We start from the raw sequence: 26,644 nt of genomic DNA on the forward strand, positions 1-26,644 counted from the left end.
TCCTATACTTTCTAGTTAGGTCAGGTTTGTTGAATAACTCTCAAGGGGGAGACTCATTTCTCCTGTAGGCTGAGATCATAACATTAGGTACTGCCTTATCCACTGGAGCTCCTTTCCAGCTACACCTGCCTGTCTCTCCAGCTTATGTACCAGCCTCTTATGCAGTACTTATGCGTGTGTACTGTGTTTATGTGTGTGTGGCGACAATTAGCTTGTGAGGGCGGTGTGGTTAGAGCGGTGGAGGTGGGAGGCCTCAGTCGGTAGACTGACTGATTTACCATGGTAAATGGGAGAGAGAGGACTAAGTGAATTTGTGGTGGAGGTGTCTACCTTTGTCTCTGTCTCTGTCTCTGTCTCTGTCTCTCTGTCTCTGTCTCTCTCTCTGTCTCTGTCTCTGTCTGTCTCTCTGTCTCTGTCTCTGTCTCTCTGTCTCTGTCTCTCTGTCTCTCTGTCTGTCTCTCTCTCTATGTCTCTGTCTCTGTCTCTCTGTCTCTCTCTCTCTCTCTCTCTCTCTCTCTCTCTCTCTCTCTCTCTCTCTCTCTCTCTCTCTCTCTCTCTCTCTCTCTCTCTGTCTCTCTCTCTCTCTCTCTCTCTCTGTCTCTCTCTCTCTCTCTGTCTCTCTCTCTCTCTCTCTCTCTCTCTCTCTCTCTCTCTCTCTCTCTCTCTCTCTCTCTCTCTCTCTCTCTCTCTCTCTCTGTCTCTCTCTCTCTCTCTGTCTCTCTCTCTCTCTCTGTCTCTCTCTCTCTCTCTCTCTCTCTCTCTCTCTCTCTCTCTCTCTCTCTCTCTCTCTCTCTCTCTCTGTCTCTCTCTCTCTCTCTGTCTCTCTCTCTCTCTCTCTCTCTCTCTCTCTCTCTCTCTCTCTCTCTCTCTCTCTCTCTCTCTCTCTCTCTCTCTCTCTCTCTCTCTCTCTCTCCCTCCCTCTGTCTCTCTCTCTCTGTCTCTCTCTCTCTGTCTCTCTCTCTCTGTCTCTCTCTCTCTCTCAAATATCTAGTAGTCGAAAGCTAAATAATATAGGTTAACAGGAGTAGCGCCTGACTGGTATAAGCAGAACCCATAAACTGTTTACTATGGCTGCTCCCTTTCGTAATTACACACACACACACACACACACACACACACACACACACACACACACACACACACACACACACACAGCGGAAAGTAAGGAAGTGTTTACTAGAGTTGGATGTGACAAAGTCTATAGGCTCAGATGGAATCTCCCCTTGGATACTAAAGGAAGGAGCAGAAGAACTGTGCCTCCCACTCTCCATATTGTTCAACAATTCACTGGTAACAGGGGAACTGCCAGAAATTTGGAAAGCAGCTAACGTAGTCCCGATATACAAGAAAGGGGATAGACAGGAGGCACTGAACTACAGGCCAGTGTCCCTAACCTGCATACCATGGAAGCTGATGGAGAAGATTGTGCTAAGAAAGCTAATGGAACATCTGGAGCGAAATAACTTTGTAACACAGCATCAACATGGGTTCAGGGATGGCAGGTCCTGCCTCACAGAGTTACTTGAATTCTATGACCAGGCCACAAAAATCAGGCAAGAAAGAGAAGGTTCAAAGGTTTGCCACCAGACTAGTACCCGAGCTGAGAGGTATGAGCTACGAGGAGAGACTACAGGAATTGAACCTCACTTCGTTGGAAGACAGAAGAGTTAGGGGGGACATGATCACCACATTCAAGATTCTCAAGGGAATCGACAGCGTTGATAAAGATAGGCTATTTAACACAAGGGGCACACGCACTAGGGGACACAGGTGGAAACTGAGTGCCCAAATGAGCCACAGAGATATTAGAAAGAACTTTTTTAGTGTGAGAGTGGTTGACAAATGGAATGCATTAGGAAGCAATGTAATGGAGGCTGACTCCATACACAGTTTCAAGTGTAGATATGATAGAGCCCAATAGGCTCAGGAACCTGTACACCTGTTGATTGACGGTTGAGAGGCGGGACCAAAGAGCCAGAGCTCAACCCCCGCAAGCACAACTAGGTGAGTACAACTAGGTGAGTACTAGTTTCACATTGGAAAAGGTTCAAAGGTTTGCCACCAGACTAGTACCTGAACTGAGGGGTATCAGCTACGAGGAGAGACTACGGGAATTAAACCTCACGTCACTGAGAGACAAAAGAATTAGGGGGGACATGATTACTACATACAAGATCTCAAAGGATTCGAGTCACTTCTGGAGTGTGAGTTTTCAGTTGCATATAGTCCTGGGGACTATTCAGGCTTGTTCCCATTTGTGTTCCTCATGTGAGCCCCAAAGAATGAGGTGATTTGATAAAATACTATGCCCAAGATTACCATCAGAGTGCCGGCGGGCTGATGGGCAAATAGCCTCGGCTACCATCGGCTTTTGTCCGGTCGTGATGGTCGAGTGGATAAGGTGTCCTGTACACATCAGTTGCATTGTGCTCCTGGCAGTATGGGTTCGAGTCACTACTGGGGTGTGAGTTTTCAGTCACACACACACACACACACACACACACACACACACATACATATATATATATATATATATATATATATATATATATATATATATATATATATATATATATATATATATATATATATATATATATATAATATATGCGGAAAATCCACAGAGAAATATGAAATGTGGTGAACGTTTCGGCTTTGTAAAAGCCTTTGTCAACACCAGACTGACTGTCTGGTGTTGACACCAGACAGGCGATTGTTGACAATCTTTCCAGGCGATTGACGATGCATAAGCAACAGGGCTCCATTAAGGAACATATAATCTCTTCCCACAACCAAACCATCACCAGAGAAGTCTTAACCGAAAACACGGAAATCATCGATAGATACAGCGATAGCAGGCGGCTAGATATCTGCGAGGCACTACACATTAAGAAGTCGACACCAGCAATCAACTGTCAATTAATGCACAACTATATTCTACCCACTTCAAGACTCTGCACCAATAAAGAAGCATCAAGAAATATGGGCCAAAAGTCCCTTTGCAGTTACTTCCATTCTTCCCTTTAACTTACAAAATATTATACCCATTGTTTCGTGTTCTGTCTTGTGTTGAAAGTTTGTTTTCACCTCATCCAAAACTGTTGTAACATATCACCTCACCCAAATGCAGGTATAAAATCGAAGATGTTTAAGCCCTGTTCAGTTATAGTTGTGTCTCTGTAAACTAAAGTCTGTGAAAATGTAATAAGTTTTACGAAACGCGCTCAAGTGTCGCGTCAGACTAGAAATAAAAATGAATTTTGGAGAATTGATTTTTCAGTTACCATCAACAGTGAAGAAAAATATAAGAAACATTGAGAAAATTCGTGTTAGAATTATTAATCTTACTTTTTCGGTCATAATATATATATATATATATATATATATATATATATATATATATATATATATATATATATATATATATATATATATATATATATATATGACCGAAAAAGTAAGATTAATAATTCTAACACGAATTTTCTCGATCTTTCTTATGTTTCTTTTCACTGTTGATGGTAATTGAAAAATCAATTCTCCAAAATTCATTTTTATTTCTAGTTTGACACGACACTTGAGCGAGTTTCGTAAAACTTATTACATTTTCAAAGTCTTTAGTTTACACACACACAACAATAACTGAATAGAGCTTAAACATCTTCGATTTTTTATACCTGCATTTGGGTGAAGTGATATGTTACAACAGTTTTGGATGAGGTGAAAACTAACTTTCAACACAAGACAGAACACGAAACAATGGGTATTGAAGGTAAGAATGGAAGTAATTGCAGAGGGCCTATTGGCCCATATTTCTTGATGCTTTTATATTGGAGCGGAGTCTTGAAGTGGGTAGAATATAGTTGTGCATTAATTGGCTGTTGATTGCTGGTGTTGACTTCTTGATGTGTAGTGCCTCGCAGATGTCAAGCCGCCTGCTATCGCTGTATCTATCGATGATTTCTGTGTTGTTTGCTAAGATTTCTCTGGTGATGGTTTGGTTGTGGGAAGAGATTAAGAGATTATATGTTCCTTAATGGAGCCCTGTTGCTATATATATATATATATATATATATATATATATATATATATATATATATATATATATATATATATATATATATATATATATATATATATATATATATTAAGCCTTTGTAAATGTAATAAGCCATTACAAAACGCGTTCAGGCGTCAGACCATAAATAATAATGAATTTTGGAGAATTGATATTTCCATCACCACCGACAGTGAAGAAAAACATAAGAAATATGTTGGGTGTGGTGTCCTAATAAGGGAATATACGGAGTATGGGACTGTGGACAGGATAATTGAACTCCGACTTAGTAATTATATATCATCCACACAAGCTGAACTGCAGGTCATTCTGGCGTGTTTTTAGGGAGTGCGTCATGACGACAAAAATGTTTTTGTATTTGTCGATAGCCGAGGAGCACTTGATTCCTTAAACAGTCGAAACCCAGTCTTCATGTCCATAGTTGAGGATTGTAAGAAAAGGATAACTGAGATACAGCTGAAAGGTCATAGTGTGAAATTCATGTGGATTCCGTCTCATGTTGGAATAGTGCTCAACGAGGAGGCGGATGACTTGGCCAAACGTGCCACATCAAAACCACAAGTTGACATTGAATGTGAATTCACAATGAGACAAATAAGAAGCAAAATCAGAAATATTCAGGCACAGGCAGAAGTGGAGAGGAGAGAGATAATGTATGAGAGAAGTCAAACCATGCAACACTACATGTATGTGAGTTAAAACACCCATTTCACTTATGGTAAAAGGAGAAATGCTTGGAGTGACTCTGTGTACATGCGGCTTAGGCTTGGGTACAAATATTACTGGGAATATGGGATAGGTGTTCATGATAATGATACGAAATGTAAACTATGTGGTATGTTAAGGTCTCACACCCTTGCCCATTATGTTCTTGATTGTCCGCTGATTAATGTATATAGAAACACTGAGATAAGGACTGTTCCTGAACAAATAGCCTGGATGTGTCACAACGGAAAGGTTGATGATATTCTGGAGAGATACAAGAATTTTGCACCAAGACTGTAATCTTTTGTTGAATTACCTGCATGTCTCTTGCAAATTGTCTATACAGTATACCAAGACCATAAAAGTATTTGTGTGTACGTCTGATACCATACTACTTGTGTAAAGGAGGAATGTATATGTTTATCTCTCAGAATGTTTGGTAATATGTTTATTGTTTGTGATGTGTCTATGTATGCATTAACACGATGTAATGAACGGGTGAGAATAGCTTGAGCTACCTCATCCCTTTGTGTGTATTTTACCTCAATAAACTTATTTCAATTTCGCTGCCGAGCCTACTAATGTATGATGCTCATTTGCAATTTTAAAATACATACATAGTGTATGTATTATGTTCATTTACAATTGCAAATACATGCATAGTGACATAAGATTTTTAAAATATTTTCGTGAGTAAAAAGTATTTTTTTAATGGGAAATGATAACTGCTGAAACAACAGTCCTACGCTATTGAGTATTTGTTATTGTTGGAAGACGACGTCTTTAATTTGGACTGGGTATGAACTGAAATCTGATTCGCTGGCGGTTGATATGGCAAGTTGCTATTGGCTGGTGGAATGATTTGAATTCTGGTGATTGGTGGACAAGTGCGTATACAGTCGGGGAGGGAAGCGGCTGGCTCTCAGTGTTCAGTCTCGCACTACATGGGACGGACGTAGTCACGAGTGTCAGGGAAGCGAGGAGGTGATAGCCGGCACACCATGAGCAGCAGGTTAGTTTAGTGTTTTTTTTTTACAGTGTGAATGATCATACTGTAATGAGTATTGGAGTTTCCTCGCCATGTTTGATCCCGTCTTCGTGGAACTTGCTGCTAGAGTAGGTTCTTTAATGTTCGCGACTGACGGTTTTGGCCGTACTCTCTCTGGGATCGAGCGGGCCTTTAGTAAAGGGATAATAAGTGTGTGCAGTCGTTGTGAGGATGAAACTTTGAAACTGCATGTAACGTAAAGTATATTTAAAAACAAAAGTTTAAAATGTATGAAGTTTATCAAATATCAGTACATCTTGGGTTCACAATTTACAATGTATGCTTTTTTGAAGAATTTGTAAAATAAAATTTCTATTGAAGGGGCCCGGAGAGATGTTGCCGGGGGGGGGGGGGAGGATATTTTGCCTAGACTTCTCCAAAAGTCTTGTGCATGGACAATGTCTCGCAACGTATTACAAAAGCCTCGTCAAAAAGTATAAACCACTTACTGTTCCTGATGAGGTTAGAATCAACTGGATAAAGAGGATTCGCTTAAGTTAACTGTACTAGAGCGGCAAGTATAAGGTACTTGGTAACAAGTTATCCATAACGTTAGATGCAGTAAAGCGGTAAAAACCTAAGCCATTAAGGTGAAAAAATTTCATTATTCAAGTAAACGGTAAGTTAGTAGTGTGTACATTGTTAGGGGGTGAGGTCCGGTGGGAACATGAATGTGAGATATAGGACAAGATACCCTTTGGGTGAACGGGGAAGTGTGTATAGCTGAAGAATAGCCAGTGAGAAGAAACTTTGAAGTCGGAGAGACAGCTAGGGCTAAACCCAGCTGCATGGCTTAACTGAGGTCTCAAACACCGGGCCGGCTAGGCGAAGAGGCAGTCTTGAATCGGGGGCGACGAGGCGAAGACAGCTGTCCTCTTTCTTCCATGAAGCTAGTCTCTTTTTTTTTTTCCTTCTGAGAAGTCTTCTGCGTCGGTTTTATGGAGGCGGATATGGTTTTCACCAATTGGCAAGGAGTAACACTCTTGGCGTTTCGTGAGCGCTTTGGCCTGGGTCCGTATCCTGGCTGGGGAAGATTTACTGGGGCCAATCCTTAACCGTAGCTTCGGTTTACCAAACCGTAAAATGGGTACCTACTTAAGATTTGGTTAGTCATAATCCGGGGAATATTAGGATTGAGGACCTGCCCGTAACGCTGTTTGCTAGTGGCTGTAAAAGAATGTAAGAACTGTGTATGTATATATGTATAATCTCTGGCAAAATTAGGTCACCATCCCTATAAAGAGGGGACGGTGAAGGCGGCTGCCTTCAGTTGGTTCTGGTTTGGCAGACTGCTGGCGTAGGTCTTGATACAACTTGGACTTTTTGCTTGGGTTGCTTGGTGGACTGAGTAGGTAGTTGCTAGCCGGCCGCCAAAACTTGTAGGTCGATGTAGACGACGCTGGTTAGTCTTGCTGCCGTCTCCGTGTTTCTCGGTTATAGTGTGGGCTGTGGTTTTGTTGCTTGGGAAGTCTTGGTTGTAGGGTTCATATAAAGACATTGCTTGGTTACTGACTTCAACCCAGAGGTCACCACCTCTCCATAGGGTGCAGTCGCACCTCCACAGATCTCCAGTATCAGCTATTGATATTGGTAATGGCTCCAAAGGGCCACCACTTAAGAGCTATTCATGCCCGTGCCACCTTCTGGGTGGCTTAATCTTTATCGCCGACTTCAATATTTATAATGGTACATGACTAGCAGAGTCCAAGCTTGGCGGGCGTCTTGTACGCTCTGTTTACCTAAGTGGCGTGTGAAACGCAGCGCCTACAAACGGATGGTGCCATTTGCTATGAACATGACATGGGCTATCACATGTCATTGGCAGGGCTGGGTTGATACCTGGTTGATAGGGTTCTGGGAATTCTTCTACTCTCCAAGCCCGGCCTGAGGCCAGACTTGAGTTTGGTCCACCAGGCTGTTGCTTGGACCGGCCCACAGACCCACATACCCACCACAGCCCGGTTGTCCAGCACTCCTTGAAGGAAACAATCTAGTTTCCTCATGAAGATGTCCACGGTTGTTCCTGTAATATTTGATGCTCACTGGTAGGACTTTGAACAACCGTGGACCTCTGATCATAGTGTTCTGATTGTGCCTATGGCACCTCTGCTCTTCACTAATTCTATTCTGCATTTTCTTCCATGTCGTTCATTCCAGTACGTTATTTTACGGTGCAGGTTTGGGACCTGTCCCACCCAGTATTTTCCATGTGTATATTATTTGGTATATCTCTCTTCTCCTTTCTAGTGAGTACATTGGGAGAGCTTTGAGACGATCCCAATAATTTAGGTGCTTTATCTCGTCTATGCGTGCCGTATATGTTCTCTGTATTCCCTCTATTTCGGCAATCTCTACTATTTTGAAGGGGGAAGCGAGTACTGAGTAGTACTTAAGACGGGAAAACACAAGTGATTTGAAGAGGACAACCATTGTGATGGGATCTCTGGACTTGAAGGTTCTCGTAGTCCATCCTATCATTTTTCTGGCTAACGCAATACTTGCTTGGTTATGCTCCCTAAAAGTTAGGTCGTCAGACATCATTATTCCCAAATCCTTGACATGCTGTTTTCCTACTATGGGCAGATTAGATTGTTTTGTACCCTGTATTATGTTAGAGATCCTCATTTTTGCCGTATCTGAGTACCTGGAATTTATTACTGTTAATTATGTTTTCTGCTGCCCAATAGAAAACTTTAATATCTGTAGTTTATCAATGTCTTCAGCAGGGGTAATTTTCATGCTGATTTTTTAATCTTCTGCAAAGGATGACACGAAGCTGTGACTTGTTTTTGTCTATATCTGATGAGAATAAGGAACAGCAGTGGTGCAAGGACTGTACCTTGAGGTACAGAGCTTTTAACTGCGCTCGGACGCGATTTTACTTGATTGACTTACTGTGTTCTGTTCGACAGGAAATTGAGTATCCAGCGTCTTACTTTACCAGTTATACCCATTGACCTCATTTTGTGCAATCACTCCAAGGAATCGCAAAACATAATTAAACACAACTGTACCGTACAGTGTTATATATTTAAGTTTGAACAATTTTTAACATTAAAGGATAAATCCTTTAATTGGTGGAAATTGGTTTTAACATTCGAAATCTAATTTGTTGATGTTAAATATAAGGTTCAAATTTATTAAGATACATACTTTAAAAACTATTTCTATTTGAAATTTAAATAACATAAAGAGTACAGAATATAACAAATACCGACTATATAAAAGACCTGACACTTGCAGCACTTAATTATGCTATTGTAACACATTGAAAGTAGTAACATTATTTGATTCAGCAAAGCATTTGGTAAGGTAGTTAATAATAATAATAATAATAACGTATGAATTATTTTAAATTATAATTCACAACTTGCTAGTGCACAAGAAACAAATCCACGAATCATTACATTCTGTAACCCCTACACGTGATCCATGGTTCCAAATATTGCAACGGTCACAGCATACCATCAGCTTCAAATCATTTGGCTTTCTGCAAATGCAGTACACTTCCATCGAGCATGACCGGATGATTCGTTTTCTTCTCGGTGTCTGAGCTGCAGGGAATGAGATGAGACACTTCCCTTTAAAGAAAGGAAATCATCTTCCTCTTGAAGATGTTCTCATATTCTGCACATCATACGAGGTTCACTGGATCTACACCACTTACAAGTGATGCAGCAAACGCCACAGCATATACCCCACTCATACTTGAGTCCCTGTGTCTGCTGACATTCATTATATTGCATATCAGTTTATCATCCTGGCAATTAGCAAGAGCATACAAGATAACTTCAGTAGATTTGGATGGTAATTTATGACTGGTGTCGTATATGTTAATTTGTCCAGTTACTCCAATGTTGGAAACGGTGACCCAGTGACAACCATCAACTTGGATAATTTGAATAAATTTACCAATTGTAACTGGCCAGGAGAGGTCCCGCTACAACGCTGGGTCATGAAGGCCTTCTACGCTTGGCACAGTTTGTTTGATGAGGTCACATGCAGATTTTATATGAAGGTCAGAGAGCTGTACATTTGTTCCAATGTTCATTATCTCGTCATCTGTTAAATAATTCAACATTGTCGAATGTGAAGCACTGTTATCACTCTCCTTATTGTTGCATTGGTGTCAGGAGTGACAGTGATTGGTGCAGGGTTTTTTCTTTAAATAGGGACATATTTGTACTGCAGATACCAGTACAGTTGCACCGTTTCTTTTTATATTTTATACTTGGGTTAGCAAGACGAGACGCTTCTCTTAACGTGATACTGTTGGTATCAAATAGAAATAGTTTTCAAAGTATGTATCTTAATAAATTTGAACCTTATATTATTTAACATCAACAAATTAGATTTCGAATGTTAAAACCAATTTCAACCAATTAAAGGATTTATCCTTTAATGTTAAAAATTGTTCAAACTGAAATAAATATATAACACTGTACGGTACAGTTGTTTGCCTGCCACAGCCTTGAGAGCACGGAGCCTCTCTACATTGGCGACCCAGTCTGGCTACAACATTGCGGTACAGTAGAACCTCAAGCCCAGGTATGTATATCTGGTAACATAGTCGAGCAGAAAGCCATCATCCAACTGCATTTTGCGAACGGCCTCACGCCCTCTGGGTGGGTGTCGGTTCAGGATCTTTGTTTTCTCTACTGAGAAGTATAGTTCCTGACATGTGTACAATAGAGTTCAGAACATTTTGGGTGTTGGTATACACATTGGTGTGGATCAGTATATCATCCACATAGCTAATGTGTTCGTTGGACCTTCTAGTTACTAAATTTAAAAGTGCATTGATTAACACATTGAACAGAGTACGACTGAGGACACCTCACTGTGGGGTGCCAAGTTCAAAATCTCTTTACACGTCTATGCCCTTGGAACAGTACAGATGACTTCCTGTTGGATAGATAGCCTCTGATCCACCGTAGAAGCCATCCTCCAAAATTCATTTTAGCAAGTTCTCTCAGAATGACGTGTGGGTTAGCAATGTCAAAGGCTGACTTAAGATCTAGGAAAGTGCAGGCGATGAGTCACAACGTGGCTGAAGTATGTTGACCAGACCACACACTAGAAATTGAAGGGACGACGACGTTTCGGTCCGTCCTGGACCATTCTCAAGTAGATTGTCGACTTGAGAATGGTCCAGGACGGACCGAAACGTCGTCGTCCCTTCAATTTCTAGTGTGGTCTGGTAAACATCTAGGAAAGTGGTATATGACCTATCAGTATGCAGGGTGAGGAATGTGGTAATACAGTGATGTACACTCTTCCCATGCGTAAAGCTGGGGAGACAACATTAATTTTGTAAAGGGGACGGTTGAGAACCATCCTCTCAGACACTTAGAGACAACTAGTGAGGGAGATTGGGCGAAAAGCACTCTGCTGGCGAGGTTTAAGAATGGGAATAACACTGTTGGTCCATGACTTGGGAAGCTCCCCAGTTACATAGCTCATATTATACAATTGAAGCAAGGGATTCCCTGGAACTAACAGAAGCATACGCAGTATGCCGTAAGTAACTCCATCCTCCCCGGGTGATGTAGCTTTGCCTTTATGTAGAGCAGAATCTAGTTCGTATTCATAAAAAGCATGTCACAGTCATCCTCTTGATGAAGCATGAAGTCAAGAAGCCTTGCCCTATAAGTATATCTATTATTTAATTCATTCTGTGAGGGTAGAGGAAGACTGTCAAAGCTGAAAGTCGTGGCCCAAGCATCAGCAAGCTCATTTGCTCTGTGGAGAGGATTAGGGTACGAGATCTCTGCAGCATTTTTTCCCATTGATCTTGTTGATATCCTTCCATGCCCGACTTAGTGACGTGTGAGAATTGAGACCACGGACAAGTGTTTCCCAGTCTGTCTGCCTCAGCTCCACCATACGTTCCCTGGCCTCGGTCAGAACCTCTTAAAAGAGCCGAAACATTTCAGCAGTGCGGGTCCTTCTATAAGCTAGTCCAATTATTCTGGCAGTGCGTTTTAGTGCATGCAATTTAGAATCATTATAATAAGCATAAGTGCTATGACCAGTGTAATTTGGGTTACGTGGCCTGGACGATGGATAAAGTGATTCTATAAACTGCTCGATAGTACCTGTGAGCTCATTGTTAAAATCTTCAACTGACGAAGGCTCAGATGAACTGTACCATTCTGACACATGAGCAACAAAATTGTCTCGTTGATCGATGGGCACAGCCAGCCTCTTCCGCTTGAACATTCCGCCGGGGAGGATAGAGCTTCCAATGCTTACAGTGGCTAATATGGCCAGATGATCAGACGCCATATCTGGCACTACTGACGAGGCGCACATGGTGTGGGAGACGTTGACACCGAGACATGGATCAAGAATACCTCCGTAGATATACGTCGGTTCAAGGTCACCCACAATCTGTGAATCATCGTGACTACCTAATAGTGACACCAGTTGGTTGCCGTTACGATTACTGAACTGGGAATTACCAATATTCCTATGCCTAGCGTTATAATCGCCTATAATGATGGTAGGCACAGTCTGAATACAGATAGGAAGGTCAGCATAATTAAAGTTACAAGGAGTTGATTATTTAGTACATAGTTGTTTTTCTCTTTAATTGGATGATAGAGGGGGAGTCTTTAACGTGATTGGGAATACATGTATACATACAAACACACATACATACATACATGCGTACATCCGTGCAAGGTGAGGTGGGGGGGGGGGGAAAGCACTTAAACTAAAACTTAGTAGTAATTGAGCTTAAAGTATAAATTGCGTTGAAAAAGATTGAAAGGGGGGGGGGACATGGTAGAAAATAGCCAATATACAAGTTGGTCAACAAACGGCATTGTTTAAAAATAGTAAGACATGGGTTGACACTTAGGGGTAAGGTAGGTTACATGGAGTTAGTTAGGTAGTACTTAGTTTTCATCTTAAACTGGTTGAGAGGGGTACAGCCTTCGACATGACTGGGAAGGTCATTCCACATTCTGGGTCCCTTGATTTGTAGAACATTTCTAGTTGAAGTCGTACTCTTGGAATATCAAATAGGTATTTGTTTCTGGTGTGGTGCCCATGGGTTCTGTTAAAACCTTCTAAGAATCTTTTAAGGTCAGGATTGACACTACAATTGAGTTTTAAATAGAGTACACATGAGAGGATGTGCAGCGACTTAATATCTAATATATTCAGAGATTTGAGTAAGGGTACCGAGTGCTGTCTGGGGCCAGAGTTAGATATTGTTGTAATAGAAGCTTTGTGTTGGGTAATTAGAGGACGTAAATGATTTTGGGAAGTAGAACCCCAAGCACAAATACCATAGTTGAGATAAGGATAGATGAGTAATAGACCGTCACCAGGGCAGGGCGAGGTACATATCTGATCTTGGAAAGAATGCAAACAGTTTTAGAAAATTTTTGCTATATTTAGAATGTGTCCCTGGAAATTCAGCTTGTCGATGAGGACACCAAGGCATTTACCATAAACTTCACTACTGATTTGTATATTGTTTATTCTTAGATTAATTTCATTTGAGGATTTATTACCAAACAAAATGTAGAAAGTTTTGTCAATGTTAAGGGCGAGTTTGTTAGCAGTTAGCCAAAGATGGACTTTTATTTAGTTCAGTATTCAGTGACATTTAGAGCAAGCGGGTCAGGACTGGAGAAAATGAAAGTTGTGTCATCAGCAAACAAGATCGGTTTGAGGTGTTGAGGTATTTGGAAGGTCAGTAATGTAGATAAGAGGAGAGGGCCAAGTATGCTGCCATGTGGAACACCAAAGTTTATGGGTAGTGTAGGAGAAATGGAATTATTCACAAACATACTGGAGCCTGTGGCTCCAATCATCATCTGGCTGTGCTGAGTATGAATACAGATTGCTAGAAGAGTTTGTGCTGCCAGTTGGTAGTGAGGTCGTTTATAAATGCCTTTAACTGCAATAGTAACCCCCCTTCATGTGGTTCATCGGGGGATTGGCAAGTTATGTAGCCATAGTGTCTGAAGTCTACAAGTTCGTCACGAATGTGCAGTTCACTAGCAGCACATCCGGTCTTTTTGGTCTCTACAAAGTTAGCAATTAGATGCTAGATATTGTAGTAGCCTCTAACGTTGAATTGTGATTTTCATTGTTTATCGACTGAGTGAGGGAGTGTTTGTGATTAAATAGGAAAGGTTCTCCTTTGCACGTTGGGTTGTGGTGGATAGTTCTGGGGATGATCGTGTCGGGTAAGTGGAGTGAGTGGGAGCCGTTTTCATGATTCCTGGTATACACTTGCCCCAATTTTGGTTTGGGGGTGTGTGGGGAGGTGTTGATCCTTCTGACTGAGAAGAACGGGTGTTGGTGCAGAGCTAATGGGATCTTTGGTTTTGTACCTGTGTGGTATTGGGTAATGGGCATGAGGTGGGTTGACATGGGGGCGTGTGGGCCAAGGTGAAGGGTACATGCTTCATGATGCCTGATGCGCTTCTTTGTGTTGGCAGTTTTCTTATGTTTTGGTGAGTTTGAACTTTTTTTTTTCTCCTTCTTCCAATCTAGAGAGGGGTAGCTGTCATGGAGTGGGGTTTGAGAAGCAGTTGGAGGCCTCCTTACCTTGAGGTGCTTCCGGGGGTTAGCGTCCCCGCAGCCCGGTCGTCAGCGTCCCCGCAGCCCGGTCGTCGACCAGGCCTCCTGGTTGCTGGACTGATGAACCAGCCCCTGTGACGTACGAGTCACAGCCTGGTTCATTAGGTATCCTTTGGAGGTGGTTATTCATTTCTCTTGAACACTGTGAGGGGTCTGCCAGTTATGTCCCTTATGTGTAGCGGAAGCGTGTTCAACAGTCTCGGGCCTCTGATGTTGATAGTTATCTCTAAGTAAATGTTGCACCTCTGCTTTTCAACGGGGGTATTCTGCACATCCTGCCATGTCTTCTGGTCTCGTGTGATGTTATTTCTGTGTGCAGGTTTGGGACCAGCCCCTTAATTATTTTCCACGTGTAAATTATTATGCATCTCTCCCGCCTGCGCTCAAGGGAGTACAGATTTAGGCTCTTTAGTCGGTCCCAATAGTTTAGATGTTGTACCGAGTGGATTCTAGCAGTAAAGGATCTCTGCACGCTCTCAAAGTCAGCAATTTCTCCAGCTTTGAAAGGGGCTGTCATTGTGCAGCAGTACTCCACTGTAGAGAGCACAAGCGTTTTGAAAACTATCATCGGTATAGCATCTCTAGTGTGAAAAGTTCTTGTTACCCAACCTGTCCTTTTTCTTGCAGTTGTGACGGCTACTTTGTGTTCTTTAAAGGTAAGGTCTTCCGACATGAGTACACCCAGATCCTTTACATTGCCTTTTCGTTCTATGTTATGATTTGCCCGAGTTTTGTACGTGGTTTCCGTTTTTATATTAATTTTTTCCATAGGGCATGAGCCGAAACTTATCTTCGTTAAACACCATATTATTTTCTGTAGCCCATAGAAAGACCTGATCTACATCTGATAGGAGGTTTGCCGTGTCCTCTGTTACCTACTCGCATGAAGATCCTAGTGTCATCTACAAAGGATGATACAGTGCTATGGGTTTGTTCTTGTCTGTCAGATATGAGGATGAGAAAGTACTGGAGCAAGCACAGTACCATGGGGGACTGAGCTCTTCACGGTTGATGGGCTGGATTTTATTTTGTTGACTATTACACACTGGGTTCTGTTAGTCAGGAAATTGTAGATCCATCTGCCTATTTTTCCGGTAATTCCTTTTGAACGCATTTTGTGCAATAACACCATGGTCACATTTATCAAAAGCTTTTGCTAAATCTGTGTAAATTACATCAGCGTTTTGTTTGTCTTCCATAGCATCTAATGCCATATCATAGTGGTCCAGCAACTGCGACAGGCAAGAGCGCCCTGTTCTGAAACCATGTTGTCCGGGGTTATGGAGATGCTGTGTTTCCATGTATTTTGTGATCTTGGCACACTCTCTCAAATTTTTATGATGTGCGATATTAGTGCTATCGGTCTGTAATTTTTTGCCTCTGCCTTATTTCCTCCGCCTTATTTCCTCCTTTATGAAGTGGTGCTCTCTGCTGTTTTTATTATATCAGGGATAACGCCAGTATCTAGGCTTTGTCTCCACAGAATGTGGAGGGCCTGCTATAGTGTTTTTTTTACAGTAATTGATGAATATGGAGCTCAAAGAATCCGGGCCTGGTGCTGAGTGCATAGGCATACTGTTTATGGCTTCTTCAAAATCCAGTGGGGATAGGGTGACGTCTGATATGATTTGAAGTTGGTATCATATCCATGAAAAATTCATTTGGGTTATCAATCTTTAGTGCCTTTAATGGCTCGCTGAAAAGTCGTACTGCTTCCTCAGTAGCTCGCTCATTTCTTTGTTGTCATCGGTGAAAGTTCCATTTCCCTTTCGCAGGGGCCCGATACTAGATGTGGTTTTTGATCTAGATTTTACCATAGGAGAAAAAATATTTCGGATTTCTTTCACTGATGGCCTTTTGCTCTTTGCCTCTCCTGGGTTTTGTATGATTCTTGTAGCTTGAGTTCAATTGTTTCTATTTCTCTACCTAACCTTCTTCCCCGTTCTTGAGATAGGGTGCGACTCTCAAGTTGTTCCGCGATTCGTTTTCTTCGCCTATATAGGGAACGACGTTCCCGTTCCAATCTGCATCTCTCCCTCTTTTTTTTTCTTAGGGGTATGCGGTTTGAACATATTTCTATTGCTACCGAGCTTTTTTTTTCAGGCACTGGTTCAAGTTTGCATTTTCTAGCTGTTCTTCCCGAATAAATAAATTTATTTGTGAAGTCCTGGTTTATTTGCTCCCAGTATGTTTATTAGTGGAGTTGAATTTGCTGAATCTTCTCCACCGAGAATCTGGACTGGTTTTGAAGGTCTACTCCCCATGGTTGTCATAACTTCAATTAAGTTGTGATCTGAGTAACAGGTATTTGTAATCATTATGTTCCTGATCAATGCATCATTATTAGTGAAAATGAGGTCCAGCGTGTTCTCCTTCCTAGTTGGTTCTACTGTTTGCTGGTTTAAGGCAAAAGTGTCGCACATCCGTAGCAGGTCATTTGCATGTGCATGTTCATTTAGGCTACTTCCTGGTATTCTTTGATATTACTGTATTAGCCAGGTGCTTCCATTTCAGGTGCCGTAAGTTGAAGTCCCCAAGCAGGATGATGATCGGAGCTGGATTTGTGAAGTTTTCCAAGCAGTGTTCTATTTTCATTAGTTGGTCTTTAAACTGCTGAGGGTTTGCCTCCGGTGACTTATATACAAGGACAATAACTACATTTAGGATCTCTATTTTGATTATCAGCACTTCCACCATATCATTTGAGGTGTTTAGCAGCTCAGTGCAGACGAGTGTCTCTTTGATGTAGAGGCTGACCCCACCCTGAAGCCGGTGTTTCCTATCACATCTGAAAAGATTGTAAACCGCGATCCATATTTCACCATCATGGTAGTCCTTTAAGTTTCTGTTAGGGCTGCAAACACTGCATTTGCCTCGTGGAGACCATCTATAAAGTGAACTTTGTTGTATTTGCGTGGTTTTTATATCCTGGATGTTGGCAAATATAAATGTTATCGTGTTAGAAGTGCTGGATGCCTTACTTGGTGTTAATGAGGCTTTGGTAAGGAGGCCACTGTTTTCGTCCAGGTTGTGTTGTTTTGGAAGTGGTTCGTCCAGTTTTGGTAGTAGGACGGGTGTTGTGTGGTGTAGTACCTGTGTGCTTGTTGATAATTTGTATTCCAGTCTTGTGGGTATCTCCCTTCCCATCTGTAATCCTGTAGTGGTTCTATCTGACTGTTCCTCTTATATTTACTACCGTTTCTGACTTCCAAAAAAATTCCAGTAGTCATATTGATATTCCCGTCTATAACACTGTGTACCTCTCACGTGGAATTCCGGACACTAAAGATTGTAGCATTTTTTGTCCCTAATTGAAATATGACATAATTTAGGGTGGAAGTATCTACACCCTGTTCCAAAACGGCATGTACCCCTCGCCAACATTCCTGCATTTTCGAGGATGAAGAAAGTTGCATTTTGCTCCTATTTTTCCATATTTGCATATTCCTTTAGCGTAGAATTTGCAAATGTGTTCCGGTTTTGCATTTTTCAAGGTATTTATACCTGTGTCTGTCTTGTCTACCTCTTTATTGGAGCCATCTCCGTTTTTCGTCCCAATTCCTTCATCTATGCACTCTGTCCCACTGTTGCTCTCATCGTTTATATTACCTGACTTTGCAATATTGCTGTTATTTTGTACCACAATACCCTCTTCCTCCACACTACTGCTGCTGTTCTCTAAACTATGTTCCTGAGTTTTGGTCGTTATCCAATGTTGTCTTTTCCCAGTCCGCAAATATCACTGGTAGCTTGTCTGTGAATGATAATCCGACTCGGGAATGTTTTTCATCAGTTTAGTTATGTTCTCTAACATTAATCGGTCATCTTTGCAAACCCAGTAAATTCCATGCCTTTTTGTGCATCCTGGAGATACTTCTGTACAGCCGAGGTGAAATCTTATGTTAAACGTGCAACACATGACGCCTACATTACGTCTTCCCAATACTCCCGAACACTCGCCACACCTCTCCGTTGTCTGATGTATTGTATTTGTGCTTCACTGTATGAATCGCATGTCAGTCCTTTTAACTTTATAAAATTGTGTATTTATATATTTAATATTATATGTATACCATACATTTGTAATATTATTTTCAAACTTTATGGCAGGTCTGGATGGGGGTCTTTATGACGGCCTGGATGGAGATGGTGCTGGGTGTGGTGTCATGCTGGGTGGGATGGTTATGCATGGGAGATTGTCAATCTGTTGAATGTTGATGATTCTCTTGCTCGTTTCTCCTTGTGCTAGTATCTGGGCTATGAGAGTAGCTGTAACCATTCATGGTGTCATTTGTTAGCAGGTGTAGGGAATTTGAACCCATGGATGTGGGTTGAGCATTTGGGGGGAGTGTTGGGGGTGGTGAGACTGGGTAGTTTTTTTTTTTAAGGGGGGGGGGGACTCGGTGTGCAGTCTGGGCTTGATAGCGTAGTGATGTTGGGTTTTTTACCTCATTGACTTCAGGAGTTGGATCCTTATTTTGCAAGTGTGGTGGGTGGCAGGGTGGTTTCCACCGCAGTTTATACGTCAATGACTTCTGAGCAGGTTTTCCAGAAGTGTCCTGTTTCTGCATAAGGAGCAGGTTTGTTCCTTTTCCCTGCAGTGTCTAGTGGAATGGTTGAAGCCATAACACTTGAAGCATTGTGTGATAGTTTGGTATGAGCCTTTCTTGAGGTTGTAGTGTGGGATGGAGATGTGGTCTAATTTAAACCCCTTAAGTGAGGAGGGATTCAGCTTCAGTGGGGGAGGAGCAGCGGATTCTGAGGATCTTGGTGTTGGGTGGGTGGAAGAGGTCTTCTATGATATTGTTGACGTTCCCGATGTCGGTAATGCGTTGTCCGTCTAAAGTTGTTACTGTGGAGAGGGCGGTGTCTACATTGAAGGCAACAGCAGTGCAGTTGTGCTTCTGCTTTAAGGTCAGTGCGGGGGCAAGTACTATTATCAGTAGTCATTCTCGGGCTTTGGGAGTGAGGCAAGCATAGAGGTCAGACTCAGAGGGTAGAAAAAACTTTAGTCCGTTGTCAGTGGGAATGGAGGTGTAAGGAGTCGATCAGATTTTGTCCTATTCAGTCAGGGGTCCGGGGAGGGGTGGGGGGGGGGGGATCAGAGGCGTTAAGGAGGCGAAGGCGGTGCATTTTAGGTGAGGCGGTGGCCTGGTGGTGGGTTGACTCAGCTGGGTGGCTGTGATCTCCGTGGAGCTGTGAATCTTAGGCTCGTGAGCTCTGGGTTGGAGCTCGGTTGTCAGTGGCGTAAGTCCGGGTTCCTAGCAAGCTAATTGAACCCGGTTTGGCGTGAATACGAAGTATTACACTGCACTTCCATTCCACAGGGGGTAGGTCCCAATCCTGGAGAGGAAGACATTTTTAAGTGTGCTATACACGGCAATACACATGTAAGTTAGGTCCTCCAGTTGACCTTGGTGGCAGGGTGGCAGTATGGGTTGACCCACTAGGGCAGGGGTCTCCAAACTTTTCAATGTAAGGGCCACATTATATATTTCCCATTTATGCGGGCCGGAGGAATAAAAAATTAAAAAAAAAAAAAAAAAAAATCAGTGCCAGTAATTTAATTTCCTCAAATATTAAAGTATAAACATGGAAAAATTAAAACATATCTTTTTGGAAAAAATCAGGGTAAACTAGAAGTTTTTTCTAAACTAAGTTTTATGCAACCAAATTAGTGTGACGAATGATACTGTCGTTTTGACTTCAAAATTTCATTAAAATCAGGTTCCAGATTAGATGAGCCAATTGTAAGAATTGATTTAAAGTGATCATCAGACAAATTTGCTCGATAGTTAGATTTCACATACTTCATTTTGGAAAAAGTTTGTTCACACAAGTATGTTGAACCAAAAATGGACACAAAACTACAAGCAAACTTTATCAAATTTGGAAACTGATCTGGCTGCAGGCATTTATAAAACTCAGATTTCCTTCTCTATACTTATCTTTCAGTCTGTCATCTGCCTGGAGATCAATAATTTCCATTTGAAATTGAGTTGGAAGATTTTCAGCATTGCAGTCAAATGGATTATGAAAGAGCCTGATTTCATTTGCTTTGGCATCAAGGTCAGCAAATCGCTTCTGAAACTGTTTTCTCAAATCTGAAATTATTTCATTTGCAAATGAAAAAGGAAATTCAACTTTACTTTCTGCATGAAATTTTTCACAACATGGAAAATGAGCAAAATTCTTAACCTTCACCTGGCCTTCAAGTAGCGCAAGTTTTGCTCTGAATGCCTTGACATGAACAAAGTAGTCACTGATCAAATTTGTTTTGCCTTGCAATTTCAGATTCAAGTTATTCATATGACCTGTCATATCTGCAAAAAATGCCAATTTCCAAATCCATTCACATTCTGATAATAATGGCTGAGGTTTATTTTTCTCTGAGAAATAAATAAATTTCTAATCTGAGCTCAAAGAAATGCAGCAAAACCTTTCCACAACTAAGCCATCTAACTGCTGTATAATAAGGCAAGTTAACAAACTCCGCATCAATTTCTTTCAAGAAATCACGGAACTGGCGATGGTTGAGTGCATGAGATCTAATGAAATTAACCACAGAAACAACAGGTTTCATGACACAAGACATATCAACATATTTTAGGCACAATGCTTGTTGATGGATAAGGCAATGCAGAAAAAGGGGTTTTGAGAATCCTCCAACCTCACAAGCTGTTGTAATTTGCCCAACCAAACCCTTCTTTGTCCCAGACATATTCTTTCCTCCATCAATTGTCACACACTGCACTTGTTTCCATTCCAGGTTATATTCTGTCAGTTTTATTTACTTCATTGAAAATGTCCTCTCCAGTTGTTGTGGTGTGCATGCTGTGAACTGATGCTAATTCTTGGCTCACATTAAATTCACTATCAACACCACGAATGAATACTAAGAGCTGAGAAGTATCACACACATCAGTTGATTCATCCAACGCAAGAGAATACCAACAAAATCTTTTTGTTTTTTCCTTTATTTGCCGAATTATGTCGCCTCCTAAATCTTCAGTTCTACGAGCAACAGTATTTGACCCAAGACTTATCATTTTGAAGAGGTTTACTTTTTCTGGACATACCTCTCCTGCTGCTTCCACTATACACTCTTTTATGATACTACCATCAGTGAAAGGTTTTCCTTTTTTAGCCAACACATAGGCAACTTTGTAACTGGCTCTAGTTGAATTTTCATTTTCAGATTTTTTCTTACTGAAAACGGCTTGTTGAGAATGCAGACTGTGCTGAAATGATTCAAACTTTTTAGTGCGTTCTGCTCCTGTGATGTGAGAATAACTTGAGCCATGTTTAGATTCATAGTGCCGACGAATATTGTATTCCTTCAGAACAGCAACACTGTCTCTACATATTATGCATAAAGCTTTATCATTTGCTATCACAAAAAAGTACTTTATCTTCCATTCGTCATTGAACCGACGGCACTCACTGTCCACTTTTCTTTTCTTTGTTTTCCATATCTGAAAACATAAGGGTAAAATAAATGAAATAAATTCTACAGGAAAAAAACAGCTTGTATGTGGTGTTAAAAAGCATAGCATAATATTATAAAGTGGTAAATATTATGGCAACAGCTTTCGTTGATACACAGTTGATATACAGTTATACACAACTGGTTGTAATGCACAACACATACCTACCAGTATTAGTATCTGTGCGTCACACTATCGAGAGAGGAAAACTGACTCGGGTTGAGCGCCACCAGTCAGCAGCCCCAGCTTTGAATAATTCTGCGATGCCATTCGTACAATAATTATTTTTTCAAGGCCACCACACAGGGATTTGTTTGGAGGGCCGGATGAAATTATGTGGCGGGCCGGATGTGGCCCGCGGGCCATAGTTTGGAGACCCCTGCATTAGGGTAATATATCTTTGCACGCGAACTCACTGATAAAGCTGTGAATCTAAACCGTGAACACGTAAAGAGGAAGCGCTGTCGATGCCTGGGAGGAAGTGTGCCTGGGTGCTGCCTTGGATGGAAGAGGCTGTGGCCCCAGATAGGGTTACCACGAGAGTTTGCTCGTCTGGGCCGACCAAGCATTGCCTGACCTTGCAAGTTAGCAACAGGTGCTACTAGCGCTCTGCATCTATTAAATCTATGATGCTGATCGCTGTAGTGGTTGTGATTGTGATGCCACACTTAAAGGTGCTCCCATGTAGCTGCAAATGCAGGGGCAGTTGGTTGCAGGAGCGGGGGGGGGGGGGGGGGCGCTCAAACCCCGCACCGCCTAGATCTCAGAGTGCGACTACGTGCTGCTGCTACCGATGCCTAGAGGAAAGTCTCCCTGTGCAATGGGTCCGAATATGTAGAGGATAAGACACCCTGAAGGGTGAGCTTGGAAGTGGGGGACAGAAGATAAGGTGGGTGAGAGGAAGTGGATTTGTAAGAGAAAAAGTGCCAGGGCTACACCCAGCTGCGTGTCGTTTCGTTGCGGCAGTCGAGGCAAGTACTCATAGATATTGCGAATCAAATGCAATATCTATGATTTGCAATGATTTGCAAGATATTGCAAATCAAATGCAATATCTTTCATAGACAACTGGGAACACTTCTATGGAAGAAATGAAATGTATGCTCGTGATGGGGTGCATCTATCGAGAGCTGGGGTTGTTGCTGTTGCGAACTCGTTGGAAGAAGTGGTTACAGGTGTTTGTTTGGATTGAAACTGTTAGTAGATAGAGGTATGGGAATTGATTTGGAGGAAGGAGATAATAAAAGTATGTGTTTGTGAGAGAAAGGAATTGGCAAAATGATCAGGGAAAGAGAATGGCCTCAAAATAACAATTCACTTAGGGTATATTACACTAACAGTAGAAGTCTAAGAAATAAAATTAACGAATTAAATGCTCTTGTCTGCACTGAAAAAAGATATTATTGCACTTACCGAAACGTGGATGAATGTAGAAAATAGAGAACTATTAACTGAATATCAAATAAATGGATTTAAACTATTTCACACAGATATATTAGACGAGGAGTAGCCATATATGTTAGGGACAACATTGTGGAGGTGGGGTCCCTCAATTGTTTCAAGCATGGGTTGGACATGTATATGAGTGGGAATGGGTGGTTATAAATAGGAGCTGCCTCGTATGGGCCAATAGGCCTTCTGCAGTTGCCTTTGTTCTTATGTTCTTATGTTCATAAGAACATAAGAACATAAGAAAGGTAACTGCAGAAGGCCTATTGGCCCATACGAGGCAGCTCCTATTCTTTAACCACCCAATCCCACTCATATACTTGTCTAACCCGCGCTTGAAACAATCGAGGGACACCACCTCCACCACGTTACGCGGCAATTGGTTCCACAAATCAACAACCCTGTTACTGAACCAGTATTTACCCAAGTCTTTCCTAAATCTAAACTTATCCAATTTATACCCATTGTTTCGTGTTCTGTCTTGTGTTGATATTTTTAATACCCTATTAATATCCCCGCTGTTATGTCCATTCATCCACTTGTAAACCTCTATCATGTCACCCCTAACTCTTTGCCTTTCCAGTGAATGCAACTTACGCTTTGTTAATCTTTCTTCATATGAAAGATTACTAATTTGGGGAATTAACTTAGTCATCCTACGCTGGACACGTTCAAGTGAATTTATATCCATTCTATAATACGGCGACCAAAACTGAACTGCATAATCTAAATGCGGCCTAACCAGAGCAAGATATAGCTTAAGAACCACACCAGGTGTCTTATTACTAACGCTTCGATTAATAAATCCGTGTCCTATTCACCTTATTACGAACATTCGTGCATTGATCCTTTTGTTTTAAATTCTTACTAATCATAACTCCCAGATCCCTTTCGCAATCCGACTTCGCAATCTCAACACCATCTAGCTCGTATCTTGTAACTATCATCATTACCTAGCCTCAGAACTATACATTTATCAGCATTAAACTGCATCTGCCAATCCTTTGACCATTTCAAAACCCTATCTAGATCAACTTGAAGTGATAGTGAGTCCTCCTCCGAATTAATTTCCCTACCGATTTTCGTATCATCGGCAAATTTGCAAATGTTGCTACTCAAACCTGAATCTACTGAATCAACCTGTTGCTACTCAGTCGGGTGTCTGTGGCCACGACAGGGACAGCACAAAACGATCATCATCAGTGATTGGCTCAAAAGCGTCAGGGCTGAATTTTTACGGATGGTTTGTGCTGGGTGTTGTGCTATATATTTATTGATGGTGGATGCTGGGTGTTGTGAAATAAAGTTTATCGAAATAGTTAGGAGGAGGATCATGGATGGTAGAGAAGAGGTCGTGGGTGTTTCGTGGTAATCAGTGTGCAAGAGTCAATGTTGTTCATGATAAATGAGCAGTCTATAAAGTTTTGTCTAATAAAGTTTTCCAGTAGACATTGAGGGCAGGAACACAACCGACTTCCACTATTCCCTGGCAACTCTCTAACTTGTAGGAACGAATGGATACAACAGATGGCTAATTTAGTAATATATATTTGAGCTCAATATAAAAATCCTAATCTATCTTCCCTATCGAGGCAATAGAATATCAACAAATAAATAAAAATAAATAAATGTTTATTTAGGTAAGGTACATACATACGAGATTTTACAAAGAATGATGGATTTATAGATAGAGCTAGTACATACAATGCCTAAAGCCACTATTACGCAAAGCTTTTCGGGCATGAAAAACTTAAATGACTAAAGCCTAATACCAATTGAGTATAAATAATAAAATGTGTTGAGAACAAATAAAAATAGATAAAAAAGGGGAACATGGCTGAAAAAGCAGCACAAATACAATTAGGTCGACAAACAGCGTTTAAAAAGACATGGGTTGACAATAGAGGGGTAAGGTAGGTTACAGGGAATTTATTAGGTAGTGCTTCGTTTTCATTTTTTTTGGTCCCCTTTTACTCCTGTTGCCACTTCGGGGGGGAAAAGGGTTTTATTCTAGCTATAGAGCCCCACGACCCAGCCACAAGGCATGGGCCGCGAGGCCCCGCATCATCTAATCCTAAAAACATATTACAACTAAAACAAAATAAAACTAATGTCGTGGCCTACTATGTGCTAAACAAAAATAAAAATAAATGCACCTGGAGACATAAAAAAGAGGATGGTATAAAATATAACACAAATAAACATAAAAGGGCATGCCACCAAAATGAATTCTTCTCACGAGGAGAGGATCAACTTTAATGTCATGCGCGCATGAAACAAAATAAGTCACGGGGAGGGCATGCCTGCCTTGAACTAGTAAAGTCCCCGGAGAAGACAAGAACACATGCGCACACGTGTCCCTCCAGCCGTAGCTTATCCTCTCACGGGTTCGGTCAAGCCACTCACCATCTCCAGAATAAAGCCACTGGGGAAGTGGTACCCCAAGATGACGTCCGGTAGGCTTAGCCCGGAGTCCACTCACCCAGATACTTTTGGGATTCGGGGCACAAGGGAAGTCCACCCATGCCCGTCCAGGGGTGATCATGATCAACCCCTCCCCGTGATCTTGGACCACATACGATAGATGGAATAGGTCCAGGTTAGGGCTTTTACGGAGCAGATCTCCAAGTCCCCGTTGGTCAAGCCCAACCTTTTCAAAACACGGGCACTCTCGATGCTGAACCCACCTCTCCAATTCAAAGTAATTCAAGAGGCAGAGATAGCATTGGCACCGGTGTAATCCCTGACCCACTGAAGGATCTCGGGGGTGCCATACCGGTCACATTTGCTCTGGTGTGGCCGGGAGAGTGGGAAGCCGTCAGCCGAGACCTGGGTGTCTAGAATTATGGCCTCGTTACTTTTGCAAGCAATGATATCCGGCTTGCAAAAGGTCCCTCCATCGGGTATCCGCACCTCCCTCACCACCTCGAACCCTCGCTGTCTCAGACGATGTTACGGCCCTCTCGGGACGCAACAGGGTTCTCACTCTGATGTAGTTAGAGGAAGATATATATCCGGCCCCAAGCCAGTAGAGGCTATCAAGGGATGCGATCCGTGACGCAAGTAACTTAAAGGGAGTAGGGAAAGAAAGGTAAGAACTTAATATAATATAATATAACCTTCACCATTTAAATATATAAAAGTAAAACGTACACAAGGGGGAGGGGTATTAACACTTTGCAAAGGGGGTCAACACTGTAGTCTTCTGCTGGAGACTATGGATCCTTGAAGCTAGGTGCTGAGTCCGCGGTGCTTTCTTCGTGGCCTCAAGAC

The 26,644-nt window shown here is 41.8% G+C and overlaps 1 protein-coding gene across 6 annotated transcripts in view; it reads left to right on the forward strand.

Annotated features, from left to right (window-relative positions):
* Positions 1-26,644, forward strand: part of LOC138363394 (uncharacterized) — a 254,365-nt gene that overhangs the window by 147,705 nt on the left and 80,016 nt on the right. For 2 of the 6 annotated variants that reach the window (XR_011228049.1, XR_011228050.1), the window contains exon 1: positions 5,649-5,795. The exons of 2 other annotated variants lie outside the window; for them this stretch is intronic. The gene's annotated coding sequence lies outside the window, so the exon portion shown is untranslated. Of the gene's footprint in view, positions 1-5,648; positions 5,796-26,644 lie in introns of those variants that run through there. 2 more of the 6 variants (XR_011228051.1, XR_011228052.1) reach the window with 2 other exon arrangements.

This window comes from Procambarus clarkii, chromosome 11 (genome assembly GCF_040958095.1).
Source record: "Procambarus clarkii isolate CNS0578487 chromosome 11, FALCON_Pclarkii_2.0, whole genome shotgun sequence".
NCBI classification, from domain to species: Eukaryota; Metazoa; Arthropoda; class Malacostraca; order Decapoda; family Cambaridae; genus Procambarus; species Procambarus clarkii.